Source organism: Haplochromis burtoni, unplaced genomic scaffold (assembly GCF_018398535.1).
Source record: "Haplochromis burtoni strain Fernald_Lab_line unplaced genomic scaffold, NCSU_Asbu1 Contig_33, whole genome shotgun sequence".
NCBI classification, from domain to species: domain Eukaryota; kingdom Metazoa; phylum Chordata; class Actinopteri; order Cichliformes; family Cichlidae; genus Haplochromis; species Haplochromis burtoni.
Genome location: NW_024582394.1, coordinates 2,112,173 through 2,129,949, shown reverse-complemented (window position 1 = coordinate 2,129,949; position 17,777 = coordinate 2,112,173). Strand labels below are relative to the sequence as shown.

The following is a 17,777-nucleotide window of genomic DNA, read 5'->3' as shown; positions in this document are numbered from 1 at the left end:
GGCAGACCCTACAATAATAGATAGAGAGAAAAACCCAACAATCATATGACCCCCTATGAGCAAGCAGTTTGGCAACAGTGGGAAGGAAAAACTCCCTTTTAACAGGAAGAAACCTCCGGCAGAACCAGGCTCAGGGAGGGGCGGGGCCATCTGCTGTGATTGGTTGGGGTGAGAGAAGGAAGACAGGATAAAGACATGCTGTGGAAGAGAGACAGAGGTTAATAACAGATATGATTCAATGCAGAGAGGTCTGTTAACACATAGTGAGTGAGAAAGGTGACTGGAAAGGAAAAACTCAATGCATCATGGGAATCCCCCGGCAGCCTACGTCTATTGCAGCATAACTAAGGGAGGATTCAGGGTCACCTGGTCCAGCCCTAACTATATGCTTTAGCAAAAAGGAAAGTTTTAAGCCTAATCTTAAAAGTAGAGATAGTGTCTGTCTCCCGAATCCAAACTGGAAGCTGGTTCCACAGAAGAGGGGCCTGAAAACTGAAGGCTCTCCCTCCCATTCTACTTTTAAATACTCTAGGAACAACAAGTAGGCCTGCAGAGCGAGAGCGAAGTGCTCTAATAGGGTGATATGGTACTACAAGGTCATTAAGATAAGATGGGGCCTGATTACAATTAAAAACAAAAAACGTCCATTTCAGTGTTAATAGAAATACAAAAAATTGTGGTAACAGAAATCATCAAAAGCACCCGATCTTACAACAAATCAAATGGTGTAAAGAAGACATAAGCATGTTTTTTGTCTCTCATCATGCTTCTCCACGTCATCATTAGACTTATAATGCTTTGAGACATAACCAAAAGCATGCAGGGAGACAAATGAACACAAACTCAACAAAAGACAGAATGAAGAAGTCAGATGCAAACGTCTTGTTTACTAAAAACTCTATGAGAATGTGATGATCAAAATAAGAAGGAAAAGTAAAAACACTAGGAGCTTACATCTAAAATGAACAAATAGCAATGTTTATACACAAATCCCCTATTTAAGCATCCTATGTATTCTACATTACAAGATTTGATGTAATAATACAGTGATGATTCAGTATTTGCTAATGTCATGTATATAGTACCCAGGTATGATATAAAAAGCTTGTCATATGCTTGACACCTACTAGTTACAATTGTTAAAAAAAATACACTAACAATGCTTATAGTTCATTTGATATGAAGTATCAACACCACCCCCCACTCCCCCCCATCATCCTGACTGACACCCCCATCACCTCTGTGGACTCATTCCGCTTCCTGGGTACCACCATCACCCAGGACCTGAAGTGGGAGCCCACCATCACCTCCGTCATCAAGAAAGCCCAGCAGAGGATGTACTTCCTGAGGCAGCTGAAGAAATTCAACCTGCCAACACGGACGATGATGCAGTTCTACACTGCAATCATCGAGTCCATCCTCACCTCCTCCATCACCGTGTGGTACGCTGGAGCCACTATCAGGGACAAACAGAGACTGCAGCGTGTTGTGCGCTCTGCTGAGAAGGTGATTGGCTGTAGACTCCCATCTCTGCAGGACCTGTACACCTCCAGGACACTGCGGCGTGCAGCTCGGATCTCAGCTGACCCTTCTCACCCTGGATACAGTCTGTTTGACCTGCTCCCCTCAGGCAGGAGGCTCCGGTCCATTCGCACCAGAACCTCTCGCCATAAGAACAGTTTCTTCCCCTCTGCTGTTGGACACATGAACAATAAACGTACGACTGTTCCCACCACTAACACATGACCCTACGCTGTGTTCACTGCATCATTCCATGTTTTGGCACTGATCACCACCTGCACTCATGTATATATCTTTCTACGTAGCACTTTTAATTCTTATTCTTACTTTTATTTTTTCATGTCTATTTAAGCGCAATTTATGACAGTATGTTTGCACTGAAGCACCGCAGCAATTTCCTAATGTTGTAAACCTGCTCAACATTTGGCAATAAAACCCTTTCTGATTCTGATTCTGATTTAAAAAACTGTTGGCACTCGAGTGTTCATGTTTGTGTTGAGAGTATTGCACCCCATATGGGGAGCATATATTTGAGGAAACTGACCAAAATGAAAAGACCAACCAATGTAAAAAGAAATAATGTACCAGTGCTTTTATTCTGTTGTTTCTCAAGCATTTTTTATCAACTAAGAGCTAGTCTTGTGAAAATTTAATTTCATGGGTGACAATGAAGCAGATGGAGTGTTCATTTCTGGACAATTAGAATGTTTTATTTAATATTTTAAGAAAGAAATCTGTCTCTAAATGACACTAGAATTTATCCTGTACTACTGACTATGATATTGTTTTATGACAAGCAATTGCTGCTGTTACAAAAGAAAAATCCTAAACATGTTCAACATGGCATGTTGCATGTATGCCTGGGTCATTGTGCCTCATATAGCAATGAGTTGCTCTTGATTTGTGTGCCCTAGGAAATGTCTGCTGCTTCAACTTTACCCATCTGGTTCACCCACAAACAATTAAGCATGTCTATGATCATCATGTTTCACACAAATGCCTACCATTTATGCAGCACTTTGTCTTCTGGAATCCACAGTTTAGTTAACTGAGTCCTGAGTCCTTTTTCCCCCTGTATAATTCCATTTTTCAGGAAAAAAAGGACTCATGCCTATGGACTGAGCATTTGCACTTTTGTATCAAAAGACCTTTGAAAAGAACAGTTTAAAATATCCACTATGGGGGAAAAAATGAGAAGATGGAGGTAGTGTTCCTAGATCAAGTTTAAATATTGAATTTTCAAAAACATTAGAGAGAGAGAGATAAAGAGAGAGAAAGGTAGATAGATATAGATATATATAAAGAGAGAGAGACAGAGAGTAAATTTTACATCCAAAAAATCTTTTACATCCAAGCTCCTTAGACTTATAATGAAAACAATGACAAAGATAGAGGTCATATAATTTGCTTTTTCAACAGTGCAGGATAATCATGGCCTTTCTGCAGCATCAGCTGTCGAAAAGGACAGTCCAATCAAACCATCACTGCTCAAACAATCATCTCATAGATAAAAATCTCTTTGTTGTTAGCAGAAATGTCAGACGTTATCGGCATCCTTTTTAATTGATTTCTCTCTGCCTTCCATGTAGACAGGTACTTTTTGGCTACACTCTCAGTACAGTGTGGTTGTTGCCATCAAAGACAGCTGACAGTGAGACCCAAGGTTGTGCATCTGTAAGTTAACAAGATAGAGAAGAAATCCATTGGCCCATGTCTGTTAAATTTATTTAAAGTCCCTTTTTCCCCCCAGTTTCCTTCGTCCAGGAAATCAATTGGCTTATCACCACAAGCAATGAGGTTTGCTTTGGCTGATAAGAGAAACAGTTGACTGTGGAGTCCTAATTCCAACATTTTGACTTTCATAGTGTAACTCTTTTATATCCCACAACAAATTCATAAGTTTCATTGTGGGACCGTGATAACGTGAATAATATGGTGCTTGTTTTCCACAAAAGCTATGAACTACATTAAAAAAAGAAGGTCAAACAACTGGCATTTCATTCAAGTTCTGATTTAAAATGAAAGTGAAACTGAAAGTAAAACGCTTATTTAAAATGGTCTTCATTTGGTGCGCTGAAAGTAGTTTTGCAGCTTTTTTCTTTATTGTAAATTGCATTTTAACAATATATCATCTTAAAACTATGTTCAGCAGTGACTAAACAACTGTCACTATACAATCATTTTAATAATCTTTTAATGGGTGCATTCTCTTCCTTGTTAACTACTGGATGTCAACATTTTTTATTTTATTTAACAAGACTGAATTTAGATGCTGACCTTTTAGATTTTAAGTGTCTATTTTTCAAATATCAAGCTATGAACACTGGTGAATTTATTACTAATGTTTACCGCTTGTGCTGTTACACAGTGATTTCCCAACATATACATCTTGCATTTACCACTAGTGGGTTAAAATGAATAGTTATTGCATGTGGCACTTCACATTTATAGAACAATAATGCAGCATTAACAGCCCACATGCCAGCAACACATTCTGGTGCATACAAGTGTCAGAGAATGGACAACACATTTGAAGGAGGCCGGTCTCTACTGTCGTTTGTGTTGTGTACATTTGACATAATGAAAGAGAATGAAAGAAATTAAATAATATCCCAGTAAAATAAAAGTACTTGCAATGGCTTGCAAGAAAGACTGACATTGCACTCCTGTAAACAACTATAAGCTTCTGTTTCTGAGAGAATCGAAACAAAGCATTTACATCAGAGGATATTTGTATAAAGCTTAGCCACGCTCAACTTTTCCCCCAGTGTCAATGGTGCCTTTTAAATCTCTGCAGCTTAGCAGGCAGTGCCAAGCCTCGACAGTAGGTCCCTTCATAATGACTAGCTGCCTATTGCTGTCCTAGTTTTTAAACTTATATGTCTGAATAGCTGGAAATGTAATAACCAGCCACACAGTCAATATTGTTGCTGCTTGCTTGTTTAATTAGTGATATTACTTCCTTCTCCCACTGCCCACATCTAAACACATAGAATAACCTCAGTTTCCCTCCTGCTTTCTCCAACGTCTATTTGATTTGCTCAGTCTTCACCCTGCCAAGGCATTGCATCAGGAAATGGTGTAGGCCCCACTGACAAGAACTTGACACTTGGTGAATCAATAGAGGATTGAATCTTCACTGCACCAAAAGTCAAACTACATCGTAAATCAATGGCTGGGAACTACTAACGGGAGAAACATCCTCCTATTTTGATTTTTATGTTTTTGTTATTTTCCATTGTGTACAATGCCATTATATAAAAGTTCTAGGAGAAATAGGCTTACTCATTGTATGTCTGATTTACAAGTATTCTTGTTTCTGCAGTTCTTTGTGAATAAATTTAAGACAATTTACCTGCAGCTTTCTAACAACCTTTATTCATTTAATTAAACTGCATTGTAATTGTATTAATTAAATAAGTGTGAATAATTGTATTATATATTTACATACTACTGTTTCAGATGTTCTTCTTCAAAACGTAAATATTTACATCCCAATAGCAAATGTATTTCTTTAGCAAGGGATTTGGCTGAGAGAAATAGTCATGGCTTAAGCCTGAATCTTCTTCAGTGATATAAAACAGTAAAGCAAATGAACTCATGAACTTAATTTTTGTCCTGATTATGTCCTGAGGTTCAATTTTGATAGTTATTTTTTACTGGTAGTAATATATTGTGACCCATGTGAATCCTGAATTCAACAACAATTATTATTTGGAGTTATACTTTGTTTTTCATCAGGAAATAAATGCATAAATGAACAGGTAAATCATATTGGAGATTATGTATCGGAATATCAGGAGCGGGACCACGCCTCCAAACGCACTCCTTCCGGTTGTCATCTATGTAGGTTCCCCCCAGTTCTGCAAGCTGTTCAGTCTCATTTACGTGCCTCACCCTCCCTCCTTGTTCTCAATTCTTTACCTTCTTCACTTCTATTTAGTACACAGGGATCTGCCAGGCCCGGGAGCCGTCGCCAGTCCCCTTTGAGGCCTTCCCCAAACCGCAGCTCAATTCATGTCCAAGCATCACCTTTACCTACTAAAATGCTGTCAAACCTAAAATGAGGACGAGGGCCCAGCTAGTGAAAAATATTAGATGCCCCAACTGTGATCCTCCATTTTATGATAGTAATTTTTCATATTTAAGGGCTACTTTCTTTTTTTATAAATATAAAAATAGAAAAAATAGAAACAAAAACTTTGGGTAAAATGTCAGTACTTAAATGTAAAAGCAAATGTGAGAGACTGAGCATTTTAAAAACTGAGCTGCACAATCAATAGCCACCCTGACCAGTTAAATGCTCTGGATTGTAATGAATGTCAAAGGTGAGTGTACAAACAATCCAACACATTGACACCTGTTCCAGTGTTCCAGCTTGTAACGTTTTGCTACTCTGTACGTGTGTGGCCTTTTGCCATGCTAACCATTAGACCTTCGCACAAATCATTAGCAAGGGTGTTGTGAAGACCAGTGATAGAATCTATAATCTTGGTCCTTTTATCTGGCTACCCAGTTTAATGGCCGGGCAGGTGTTAATGATGATTGAGACTTAGGCTGGTTCTGATCAGACGCAATGAGTTGAGTGTAATGGACTGAAAAGCTTGCTTTGGAACAAAAGTAAATTATGGCCCTCACAATCAATAGTAATAGTCAAGTCAATAGGGCTTTGCTCCAGTTCTCATTGAAATAAGGAGCAAACCAACAAATTCTTCCTCCTCATAATCCTTAACTTGTTTTTATGATAGATAGATAGATAGATAGATAGATAGATAGATAGATAGATAGATAGATAGATAGATAGATAGATAGATAGATGGGAGTCTAGTATAACATAACATAAATTTGTGGTTGCCTTTCCATATTTAAATTGAATCTAAAATTAATTAATTGAATTTAAAATTCAATTGTTTTTATGATAGAGAGAGAGAGAGAGAGAGAGAGTCAATTTTACATACAAGAAAACCCTTTTAATGAAAATACAATGAGAAAATAAAGAGGACATATAAATTGCTTTTGCAGGGTAATCGCAGCCTCCCTGCACCATCAGCTGCTGAAAAGGACAGCACAATCAAATCATCACAATCGAATATTCATCTCATAGCTGCTCTTATTTTCCTCCTTGCAAATTCTGTACATGTCCTGATTCGTTCATCAGCTTCTCACAGTACTCTTTCTGTCTTCACACACTCTCTCTTCACTCATTTGTACATTTCTATCTCTTTCCTTGATCACCCTAAGCTGCTGCACATCCTTTCCAGCTCGATCATCAGATCTTTTTGTCCTTCCTCAGTGTTTCACATACGCTTACAATAAGCTTTAATCTTTGCTTTTGTTCTATGCCTAGCCTCCCAGTTTTTTGTCTCACTGACTATACCACTGTTTCTTTGCTTTTTGAATACTTTCTTATGCTTGCTCATTTCACCACTAAATCTCCTTAAGGGAATATACATGATGTGCATATAAATGAGGGGCATTATGAGGGTATACACTGAAACAAACATTTTATCATTTGTTCCCAGCTGTCTAATGGCAAGAGCGATGGTATACCTTGGCTAGATCATCAATCTACTGCAGACTTCTTAAAACTTGCCATCACATACACATTGTTAAAATGATGAAAGTAGGCCATCAATGTCATTTTAACCTTCTGGTATGCTATTATTTGCAAATTAGTCCTAGAATATTTTGTTTAAAACTCTGATATTTGACAAAGTGATTATTTGACCTGGTAATAAACGGAAAGTTGGCCAAAAATTATAACCATTTATCATGCCTGTGCTGAATCTTGAGAAAATCTAACAATTGTTTTGTCATTTCACTAAAACACTAAACCAAAAAAAAAGGACAACTTTACTGTTGATTATAGGGTTACCACAGTTAGTTAGTATCCTAATTTAATGAAATGTCTCATACACTGATTTGTATGGATACGAGACAATTACAAACCGAATAAAGGACTGCATCCTTTCAATATCCCTCTTCTGGCAAGGCCTTGGCGTGAGACAGTGAGTCATGAGACATATGGGAGATGGACTGAACACTGCTTGGTGTAGCATAGGCAGAGAATAAAGCTGGTAATCAAAGCTGACCAGCCATGAGAAGCTTTATTTTCAGACAGTCTTTTTATTGGAAAGGGAGTCGGACAGATCTTTGACAGTCACTAGAAAATATTTATGGCCTTTTAATGTGCGTGTTTATGTGTCTATGTTTTAGTGCTGTGGCTATGTCCTGTCTCACTGGTAGCCTTACGGTTTGTCAGTCCTATCTTGTTAAGCTGTGCATGTAGCCCATGTATAAGCAAGCATATGAGTTGTGTTTATTGCCACTAAAGAGGGATAAATACATTATCCCATCCATTTTGTCATTTTCTGAGTGTGTCATCCTTTCAAATCTTAGTATTACGATCATCAGCTTTGTGTATGAAATTAGTTAACTCTTCTATTTTAGTTTGGCTTATAAGATGGGGTCAGCGTAAAGCCTCTTATGTCACAGTAAGGCATGAGTCATCCAATCTGGCTGAACCATACAACACAATAATAAGGCTATAAAGAAGAACAGGAAGGTGCTAAAGCAGACAAAATAAAGCTATTTTTTATTCTTATCTCATTTTAGTTTTTACTTGTTGTAATGACAGAAACCACAGTGGCCCTTGTAATCAGCCACAATATCCCCCAATAGACCAGTAAAGGAGCAGCAAAACTCTAAGTAACAGAACTATTACTATTTTATCTCCTAACACACTAGCTTGATCTTAGGAATCTCAGGTTAGCCCACACAGGAGCTGATAAAAGCCTTTGTGCCTTACCTCAAAGGAGCATGGTTTTGTAATTCTCTCTGGCAGAAAGTTAAAAGACACACAAATGTAAAGCTTTTCTGTTTCCATGCTCTGACAGGTATGCTCACATGCTTCCAGACAAGAAAACATTTTTGGACTTCTTTGATAATTCAGCCTGTCATGGGTACTCAAGTGGCAATAAGGGTGTTATTACTGACACCATCAACAAATCAAACTACAAATCAAAAGTGTCATTATAATATAAATAATGACAAGGTTTATTTGTATATCACCCATCACCGTTTTACACAGAACACAAAAATTCACAGTCATGTATAAATACATAGGCTGATGTAGGTGTAAAACTGAACAAATGGGTGATTAAAAAACAGTGTAGCATGAATAATAGTTTGAGTGTCATTATATCCTAGAAATAGTTCTCATTAGTTATCCTCACGACATGCTCATTAATGTGCATGTTACACCCCCTACTCAAACTTTTCCAATTCTGAGGAGGTGAACATAAACAAATTTTGACAGAATCAAGGAGTTGCCTCATTATCTCAACCAAAGTGACAGGAAACAAGGGAAGAGATTATTTCATTTTTTTATTATTATTCCCTCACAAAGCCCTGATAGGTGTAAAGATTATTTATTGTAGAGACTATTTTTAAGAAATACTGCTCTTAATGATTTTGCATATCACCTGGAAGCTTTGTTGTCTTGTTTTTATTTATGCAAGTAATACAGGCTTCCTGCTGTACTTAGTGTACCGCTTGCATCCACAAAGGGCTTTGTCTCTGATCACGTGTCCTAGTGAAACAGTTAAAAAAAAAAAAAAAGAAAGAAGAAGAAAACATGTTTCAGGATTGTTTGAGTCAATGGTTCTCATTTCAAAAAAACAACCATTAATTGCCATGATTAATTAAAAAGAGCATATAAAGGAACTATGGAAGAGGTAAGGTGATGATACATTTTAAACAAATGATATGTTCGACAGTAGCCTTGGGAAGCTATTAAGAAAAAGGAAAACAATGGTTGAAACTCTCTATGCCTTGCAGGCAATTCATTTTTCTTTGTCTAAAAGAAGCTAGGGGGTGCGATTTCTGCAGGTAATTGCTTATGTTAATCACAGTCATATTTGAGAGTGGGAAGAACCCTCTGCCGTTCTTCTAAGCAAGCAAGGCCATTGGTCAGCTGCCCCTTAACCAGAAAGAGCTTCGGTGACTAATTACTGCACTCCAGCTGCCTACACTCTCTGGAGCACTCACCCAGCTTCTTTATCCAAGCACTTATTTTCTAGTCTCTTCTGTAATCACGTCAGTCCTTATCTAGTTGGGTAAGACCATTATGTTGCCCTTAGATTCTGACAGTTGAATGTAGTTCCCATATGGAAAAGAGAAAAAAAATGTGAATGTTGTGTTCCAATAAACACTATTTTTTGTTTTATACATATCTGATAAGATTGGTATTGTTTATATTATTTTCTATGAAATATAAACCACAGTTTGTTTCCAAGGATCACCGTTCTGAGCCAATAATAGCAATACCAAATGGTAATACAATACATAGAAATGTGAATAATCATTCAGTACGTTTCATTTTCTTCTCCTTACGGGTTGTTTGGATTTTACTCCATTCTCTAGCTTATATCTATGCCCGTTAAATTAATCCTCCAAAAATAATTAATAAACTACAACGAGAAAATCCAACCAATCTAAGGGGAATAAATAGAAAACACATTTACAAATGATAAAAGAAACAAAAAAGCATTGATTTTCAGTTCATTTTGAAAATCCTAATTATATCACCTTATTTGTGGAGCATACAAAATAAAGGCATTTTTAAAACACGCCTAAACACGCCTAAATAGATTTAACAGGCTACATGCTGTACTCTGGGCCAATATTAAGTTAATGTATAGTGTGCACTGTACCAATTTTGTTTTGATCTAAACCTATAGCCGGAATCTTGAGTACTGCTCAAAAATGGGTTTAGTATACTGGACCCATTTTGGAGTAATATTCAATATAAATACCAGTCACATCAAAGAACAAAAAACTGCTATTTTGAAAAGAGAGGTAGAATCTTCACTCCAGCCTTTAAGAAGGGCCCAGCATCACACAATTTATTCCTTGTTGTAGTGACTCTTTAAAACTATCCACACAGGCTCTCTGTGCAATTCCCTGCATGGCATGTTGTAGAGCAGTATTGATTCTTCCTTTGTTTCCAGGTTTTAATGTTTCTTTATGATGTACCTGCAGCTATCCAATATTCCTGTTCATTTTTTGCTATCTGTTTGAAAAAGCACCTCGAGTATAAAATCAACTTTTTATGTATACATCTTCTTTAAGATGACCTTGTATCATCAGTGACAGTTTTGTACACAATTCTATAAACATTTTTGTTTTATGAATGCGTAGTATTAAACTATATTGTCTTGATGCATGCTCAATCAAATCCCAAGAAATCTTTAGTTGTGGGGATTAAACCATATTGCGTTTCGTCCAAGCTTTTTTTAATTTACTTATTTTTTGAGTTCAGTTTTATTCAAACAACCCCGTATCCTTGCCACCAAAAATCTTTTATTCCAGTGCTTCACGAAAGAACGACCATGGGCCTACTGTTAAACTACAGCAGTCAGCTGTGTCCCAATCTCCTCAAAGCAATCTATATAGCATCCACTTCCTCCAGGCACTTGGGAAGCTCACTTAAAGACATCAATACTTCAGGAAATGAGACACAGAGCAATGGCTTCAAAGACTGAGAAGTTAGACGCCTGACCGAGATGCCCTTACATCTTATTTAAGGCGTTGCTGCTTAGTGTAGCAGAAATCATTGAGTGAAGTGCTTTCTTCCTTGTTAAAAGATCAACCTGCAAGAGAGGTCCAGTCAAAAGGTAGCAAAGTAAGGCATTTTTCCTACTCCTGTTTGATCAACTGTATGTTATTTGTGCAATTACGAACACTACAATATTTGTGAAATTGTTCTTAAAAATGATAATATAAAATATATATAAAATGATAATATATTTAAACTGAATATCAACTAGAATAACCACAAATTCAATTATTTCACATTACACAGTTTTTTTTCCCCTCACTATATAGACAGTATAAAACCTTTGAGTACACTTTTGATTTAGCCAATTGTGTGTCACAGACTCTATTTAATTTGCCCTCAAGTTTTTGTATATAGATTCTCAACTATGCGCTTCAATTAAGTCAAACTTCCATCATAACGTTTAAACACCTTTTCTGGCTCCTATTCACAGCTGAAGATATTCAGGAGTACATGATGAGGATTAATCCTTATGTTTAATATTCAGATAACTTCCGTGTCTCTTTCCTGGAACATTGCACTGCCAATCAAATGTCTGTATTCGACCACTGCCGTCAACAGCCCCCATTCCTATTGCCTTGGCAACAGAAAAAGACAAGTGTACTGGGAATTCAAATCGACTGGCATAAGAATGACAGAGGAGGGACTTGGCAATAAAAGAGTCAGAGATAAAAGTATCACAAATTACTTGTGACAAATGGCCCACAATCTATCAGTTTCTAGTTCCAACTTAAATTGATGCAATATGAAGACGCTAGGATGCAAACGTTGACCTAGTCTGCCTCAATCTGATGAATAGATGTTTTTTGGGGGGGGGTTTCAGATGATTGATACAGTTTTAACAGACACAGAGCTGAAATGTGCCTCTGAGGGTGATTTCAGACGTTCCAACAATGCATAATCTTGATGTCCGCTGCAACTCTCGTCCTTGATTGATCATGTTGTCACGACGTCCGTATATTGTCATCATGGGGCTGCACTCAGTTATCACATGAGCTCAAATTTATGCTTTATTTGCTATCTACACATTCATGTCTATTCCAGCAGGCAACATAGTTCAGCTCCACTGTCAGTGGAGAGACATACAGAGACACTGCAGCACCAGGATGGAGACTAACATCTGAGATAACACCACAGCAAGCATGAGTCGTAAATTTCACTGTGTCAGATCGATACGGTCGATAATCACTTCTCTTGCACATTCACTTCTAAGTCAGAGCTGAGAACAATTGCCCAATAGTCAGTGGTTCCAACCAACAAACTACACTTGTGTGTTAAATCTGTTTTGGGAAACACTGTTATCAGGTGACTGATTATGCACAAGAGGAGTGCATTAAAAAAGCCCAAAAAAAGTATTTCACTACTTTTTAAATGGGAATTTAAATATTAATATGTATTGTATATTTAACTGCCCCGTTTTTGCTTTACACATGCCTTCTCACTATGTTTCTATCTCATATGTCACATATTTGTCCTTATTTCCAATAGATGAAGCCAGGTGGGAATATAAAGCCTAACCCTACTCACACTATTCAGGTTTATTTGTTGATCTACATAACATCTGATGCATCCTTTCATGCTCTGCCACCTCCTCACTCAACAGTATGGTGCTGCTGACTGTCTGTTCTCTGTAAGAGGCTCTGATATGGCAACCTATGCTCCATTGCTACTGCTGGGCCCCTGGTGGCAATAAAGTTGGAAAGTGATGATGATGTTTTGAGAGAGAGAGAGTTAGGTTTGCATGAGCGGGTATGCAGCAGGTGGCATTAAACACATTTAATGTTAGTGTTGACCTCAAGGGCAAGCTCCAAGATTTTAGGTTTATCAAAACATCTCAAATGCAGCGTAATTCTTTTCATTTTCATTTCTGTGGGCCTGTGAGACTGTGCATAAAATAAATCACAGCCATACATAATCCTGACTTTGATCTTTCGAAAGAAAGTATTTTTGAAGTATTTTTATTGCTTTTTCATTAGTTCAGACAGTTTAGTATTATTTTCATTGTACAAACATACCAACGGGAGCACTATATTTTTCAAATGCTGTTTGACATCAGTGTATTCTAGTCGCTTATGAAACAATGCAGTGCAGGTGTTCAGCAGAAGAAACTCAAAGAGCAGAATTGCCAATTAGGAAAAGAACCTTTTAACTCCAGGGCTTCCGGCTCTCAGCTTTGAAGTCAGTTTCATATAAATTCATAGTCTCTTGAATTTATTTGAACTTCACCACATTTTGCATATTGCTTCTACTTGAAAGATTGTTCAGTCTAGGAAACACTAATAACATATAAGAATTCTGTTTTTTAAATTTTCTTCTCTAAAGAAAACTTTACAAATGCTGTCTTAGTAATGATCATTCCTAGGCATTCATTTCCAATCACAGAAAAGTAAAGTATTAATGCAATGCTTAGAAAAATACGGTTGGACAAGGAATCCAGTCCACTAACTAGGGAACACGTTAAATCGTGAACTTACTTAATAAAGTTGCCTTTTAACTAGTAAAGTAACCCTGCAGGGAAAACACGTTTTAAGTGTATATACATAACATAGATTATTAAATTTACACTTCTTTGCCCAAACTATTTATGCAGGAAAAACTGTTTAGATTTCCTGTCAATTTCAAATGGGATTTTAACTAAATAGCCTTTTATTTGCGATATACATACACTACTGAAAAGCACAGAAGTTAGAATGCAGTACTATTAATTTACCTTAGCCACTGACATATTGTTTGAGCTGGCACTTTAAATTTCCTTCGATAAAGTCACTGGCTTGATAAACGTCACATCCCTGTAAAATAATAATGGAAGCTATGAGAATACACACCAGCTATGGCTGAATAGTTTCTCTTCACCCATTCACAAACAAATGAAAAAGTGTTTCTTCATAATCAATCAAATCAAGTAGAACTTTAGCTTTTAGTAAAACTCACTTCAATTTTCTTTTTTGTATTGGATTTGTTTGTCATATCTGCTACTGAACAAAAGAACAAACAAATAAACAAAGATGGCATCACTCTTTTGGCATTTCCTTTGATAATATCCAACAAAGTAGCAGCACAACAAATATTCCAAATGTGATTTTCTTTTAAAGTAAGAAGACACAATATGATTTGCGCCTTCATTCTATGTTATACAGTCGTATTTATTTGAAGCCTGGCAAGCAGTCTGCAAAGCTTCAGTTGGTATAGATCATTTTTACTGTCATCACACTGCCAGTAGCTGCAGGCTAGAAACAGCAATGACTTGTTCCATTTTGTCAATCTCCCCAGAGCTATCACAGTTTTACTAGATCCCCACAAACCTCAAGCAACATCTCCACTTCATGTTTGATTAGTTGCATTGGCAATTAAAATCCAATATCAAAACAATATCAAAGTGGTTACCACATGTGTTGTTTAAGCAAAACATATAATTACCAAGAGATTCTGGTGTAATTGGCAACATCATGCTTTATTGCTTTCCGTTCCACCGCACTGTGTTCTCCCCCCTAACGTTGCCAGTATAATTTGGTACTGCCAGATTGGCACAATAGTTGGCATGGACCTTTGAGCATGGAATTATCATGCTTAGCACAACGACAGGGATTGGTAGGAGAGAATGACTTCATGGTTCTGTATTTTTGCCCTCGGGTTTCAGTCACGGTGATCAGCCCTTGTTTAACCCAAGCCACAAGCACCTTTTTATTTATTTATTTTTTCACCACAATCGCACTATTTTAATAAAGAATAACTGAAAATAGCAGAAAATGCTGACATGCTTTACATTGATGCATTAAAGCATGTCTTTTAAAAAAAAAAAGATTTTCAGACGCTCATTAGTTCTTCATTGCAACATTTTACAGTGCTGAGAAATGTAAAAGTCAATGTTGTTTTTCAAGATTTGCTCTGACTGTCAGCAGATTACTGACAGATTACTGTGAAATAACAGTGTGTTCCGCTGGCCTATTTTAAAAAGCCACCCACGGATTCAACCGCTATCAGTGCACCTGCGGGTGACTTTGTGTGTATGTATGTGTTCCATTTTTTCACAGGTTTCTTACTGTCAAAATTGGTTCTCTTATTAACAAAAGAAAAACATAAACAAGCAACATGAGAATACCAAAGAGTCAGGTTTCAGAGCTTTGTTTTGCACACCAGTTTCACAAAATTAAAGTTATTCTTGTTTTAATTTTCTTTTAAGCAGTAAGTCTGGAAATCTTTGACCTGTGTCTATTCATAACACTAAGAGTATTCATAAGAATATTCATAGCTAACACCTGGTTTCCCAAATCCACAACAAGTCATGCATGAAGCCCTGCTATTTTCCCCTGTGGAACACATTTATTCATGCTAGCAGAGACACAAAAGATTAACTTACCATACTGGAATAGAGGCAAAGAACATTTCTGCTTGCTGGCAGGATAGTGGAAAGGTGCCTACACAGATTCAGTCTGAAACATAAAAAGGAAAGACTTCTGTAAGGACACGCAATATAAATGACTTATGTTATTACACAGGACAGACACATCAGAAACATTTGAAATGTCAGCATGCAAGAAGCTTGTGTCATCCACTCACTGTACTCAATGTCACATTTAATAAGAGCAAACACTGAATCCCTAACACAAAGATGTGCGGTACAGAAAGATCCTTGACTTTATACAAGTCACTGGGTTATTTCTGTGCATGTTAAGGGAAAGATAACATAAACGGAAATGCATTAAACAACTTTGCAAAATGTGAAATTAGTAGTTAATTCATTTTAAAAAAATATCACAGTGAAGTTAAAGCCTTGTATACACTGAGATAGAAGCTCAGTATTTCTGAACTACTCATTTCAATTTGTAAAACTTTAATATTACATTGTGCAGCAGAATCCACACTGTTGAATTAGAATTAAATGAGATCATTCTAAACAGTCTATTCCATGAAACAATAAAGATTTACCAACTGCTTAGATTTGGAGCAAATATTTATACAAGGTATAATTGACGTGCAATAATTAGTATTCATGAGCAGTTCTGCATCACTGTAATATAAGACAGGGTTTTCAATCAGTGTGATAAAATACTTTGATTTTTCACTACTGGGTTACTTAGAAAGACCAGTTAAATTACATATTCCATGAGTAAAAAGAGCATCCTTTTTGCCTAGCTCCACCAACCACTATGTTACAGGCTTCATAAAAAAACTGTGTTCTGCTGATATTTTGTATGGATTCAGTATACAAATGTACCTCCATTGCGAGACAGTTTGCAAACAACACAAACAACCATTTTTGTCATTTCAGTTGAATTGCTATGCCAGTTGTTTTCCCATAAGCAGCACTGGTTGACTTCTACTTCTGTCAACCAAGAACTTTAAACACAAGAAATATGTCTGTGTGTTGCAGCATCAAATACATCTCCCTGTCATTTTAATACTTTAAAAAACACGCCATTCTCACTGTGGAATTTTGACATTTTGATCAGTAAACCAAAAAAGAAACAAACAAACAACTTGAAGTAATGTTAAAATGCAGCTTTATGGTTTTAATTTCTAAATGCTAACACATCAATATTTTTCACTTGAATATCACTAATATATTTGATGGAATTGCATTTGACGTGAAGAGAAGTATAACAAGCACAGAGAAACCTCAATCTGCCATTCACTGCATTTCTTCCTCTCTGACAGCAATGTTTAGAATTAATGAGATCTCGAGCCTGGTTTACTCTGAAAGGTATGAGCCAGCAAAAATGGAGATGACAGGAAAAGTCAAAGAGCCACACTAATTATATATTTATTTTAAAGACATAGACTTCCAAATGATTTTTTCTTGGCTGCCTGTTGTTGTATTCTTCGCACTCAAACATTTTCTCGGTTTTAATCACACCCTTTTCCCAAATTATTCAAGTTAAAGTGAGACAGATGCTGGCATCTTTTTCTGGAACTGCTAGCTATTTTTTTTCTCTTTTTCACAAAGGGAAGGAGAAAGGCACGGTCCTGGGAGGGGATTTGTGCGGAGGAAGAATGAGAGGGCGAGGAGAAAGAGAAGGAGAAGAGAGGGATGAGACACCACTGGGATGTAGTCTTGAGTATGCCAAGGTCAGCAGAACTCTCACTATGAAATGAAACACTGCCAAACACACACAAAAGGATAGACCTAACAGACAAACACTCACTCACACACACACACAAGTAGCAACTCACTGCCCCATCTTAGCTCTTCCCTGAACACAACCTGCTGAGAATTGTTAAATTGCCACTGGGCTCACACTTGGCTTTGTGGCCCCATTATATCTATGCACACCAGCACGCCCCCATGTCTAAAGACTCTTGTATGAAACAAGTGGACATAGCAGCTACCATGATGTCACCCTCTGGTTTGTGGACTGTTGTTTTGAGGGATTGAGTTTGGTTTTTGGCCTTCCTCATAGCCACAAATGGCAAGCAATGACTGAGAACCAAAAGAGACTACACTATATAGCAAACTGCAAGTCAACCACAGCTATGCACAGCAATCCCAAAGTGGAAGAAGGGAGGTGGAGGTGATAGGAGGAGCAGAGACTCCACATTCTACACAGTCAAAGAAGCTTGCAAAGAAAAGCGTCTGGACTTCTTTAAGTTGCTTGAAGACGTTTCACCTCTCATCCGAGAAGCTTCTTCAGTTCTAAGG

General features: G+C 37.2%; 1 protein-coding gene across 3 annotated transcripts in view; it reads right to left on the bottom strand.

Moving 5' to 3' along the window:
- lingo2 (leucine rich repeat and Ig domain containing 2) overlaps positions 1-17,777 on the bottom strand; it is a 228,523-nt gene that overhangs the window by 146,667 nt on the left and 64,079 nt on the right. For all 3 annotated transcript variants that reach the window (XM_005919429.3, XM_005919430.2, XM_042219468.1), the window contains exon 2: positions 15,498-15,570. The gene's annotated coding sequence lies outside the window, so the exon portion shown is untranslated. The remainder of the gene's footprint in view (positions 1-15,497; positions 15,571-17,777) is intronic.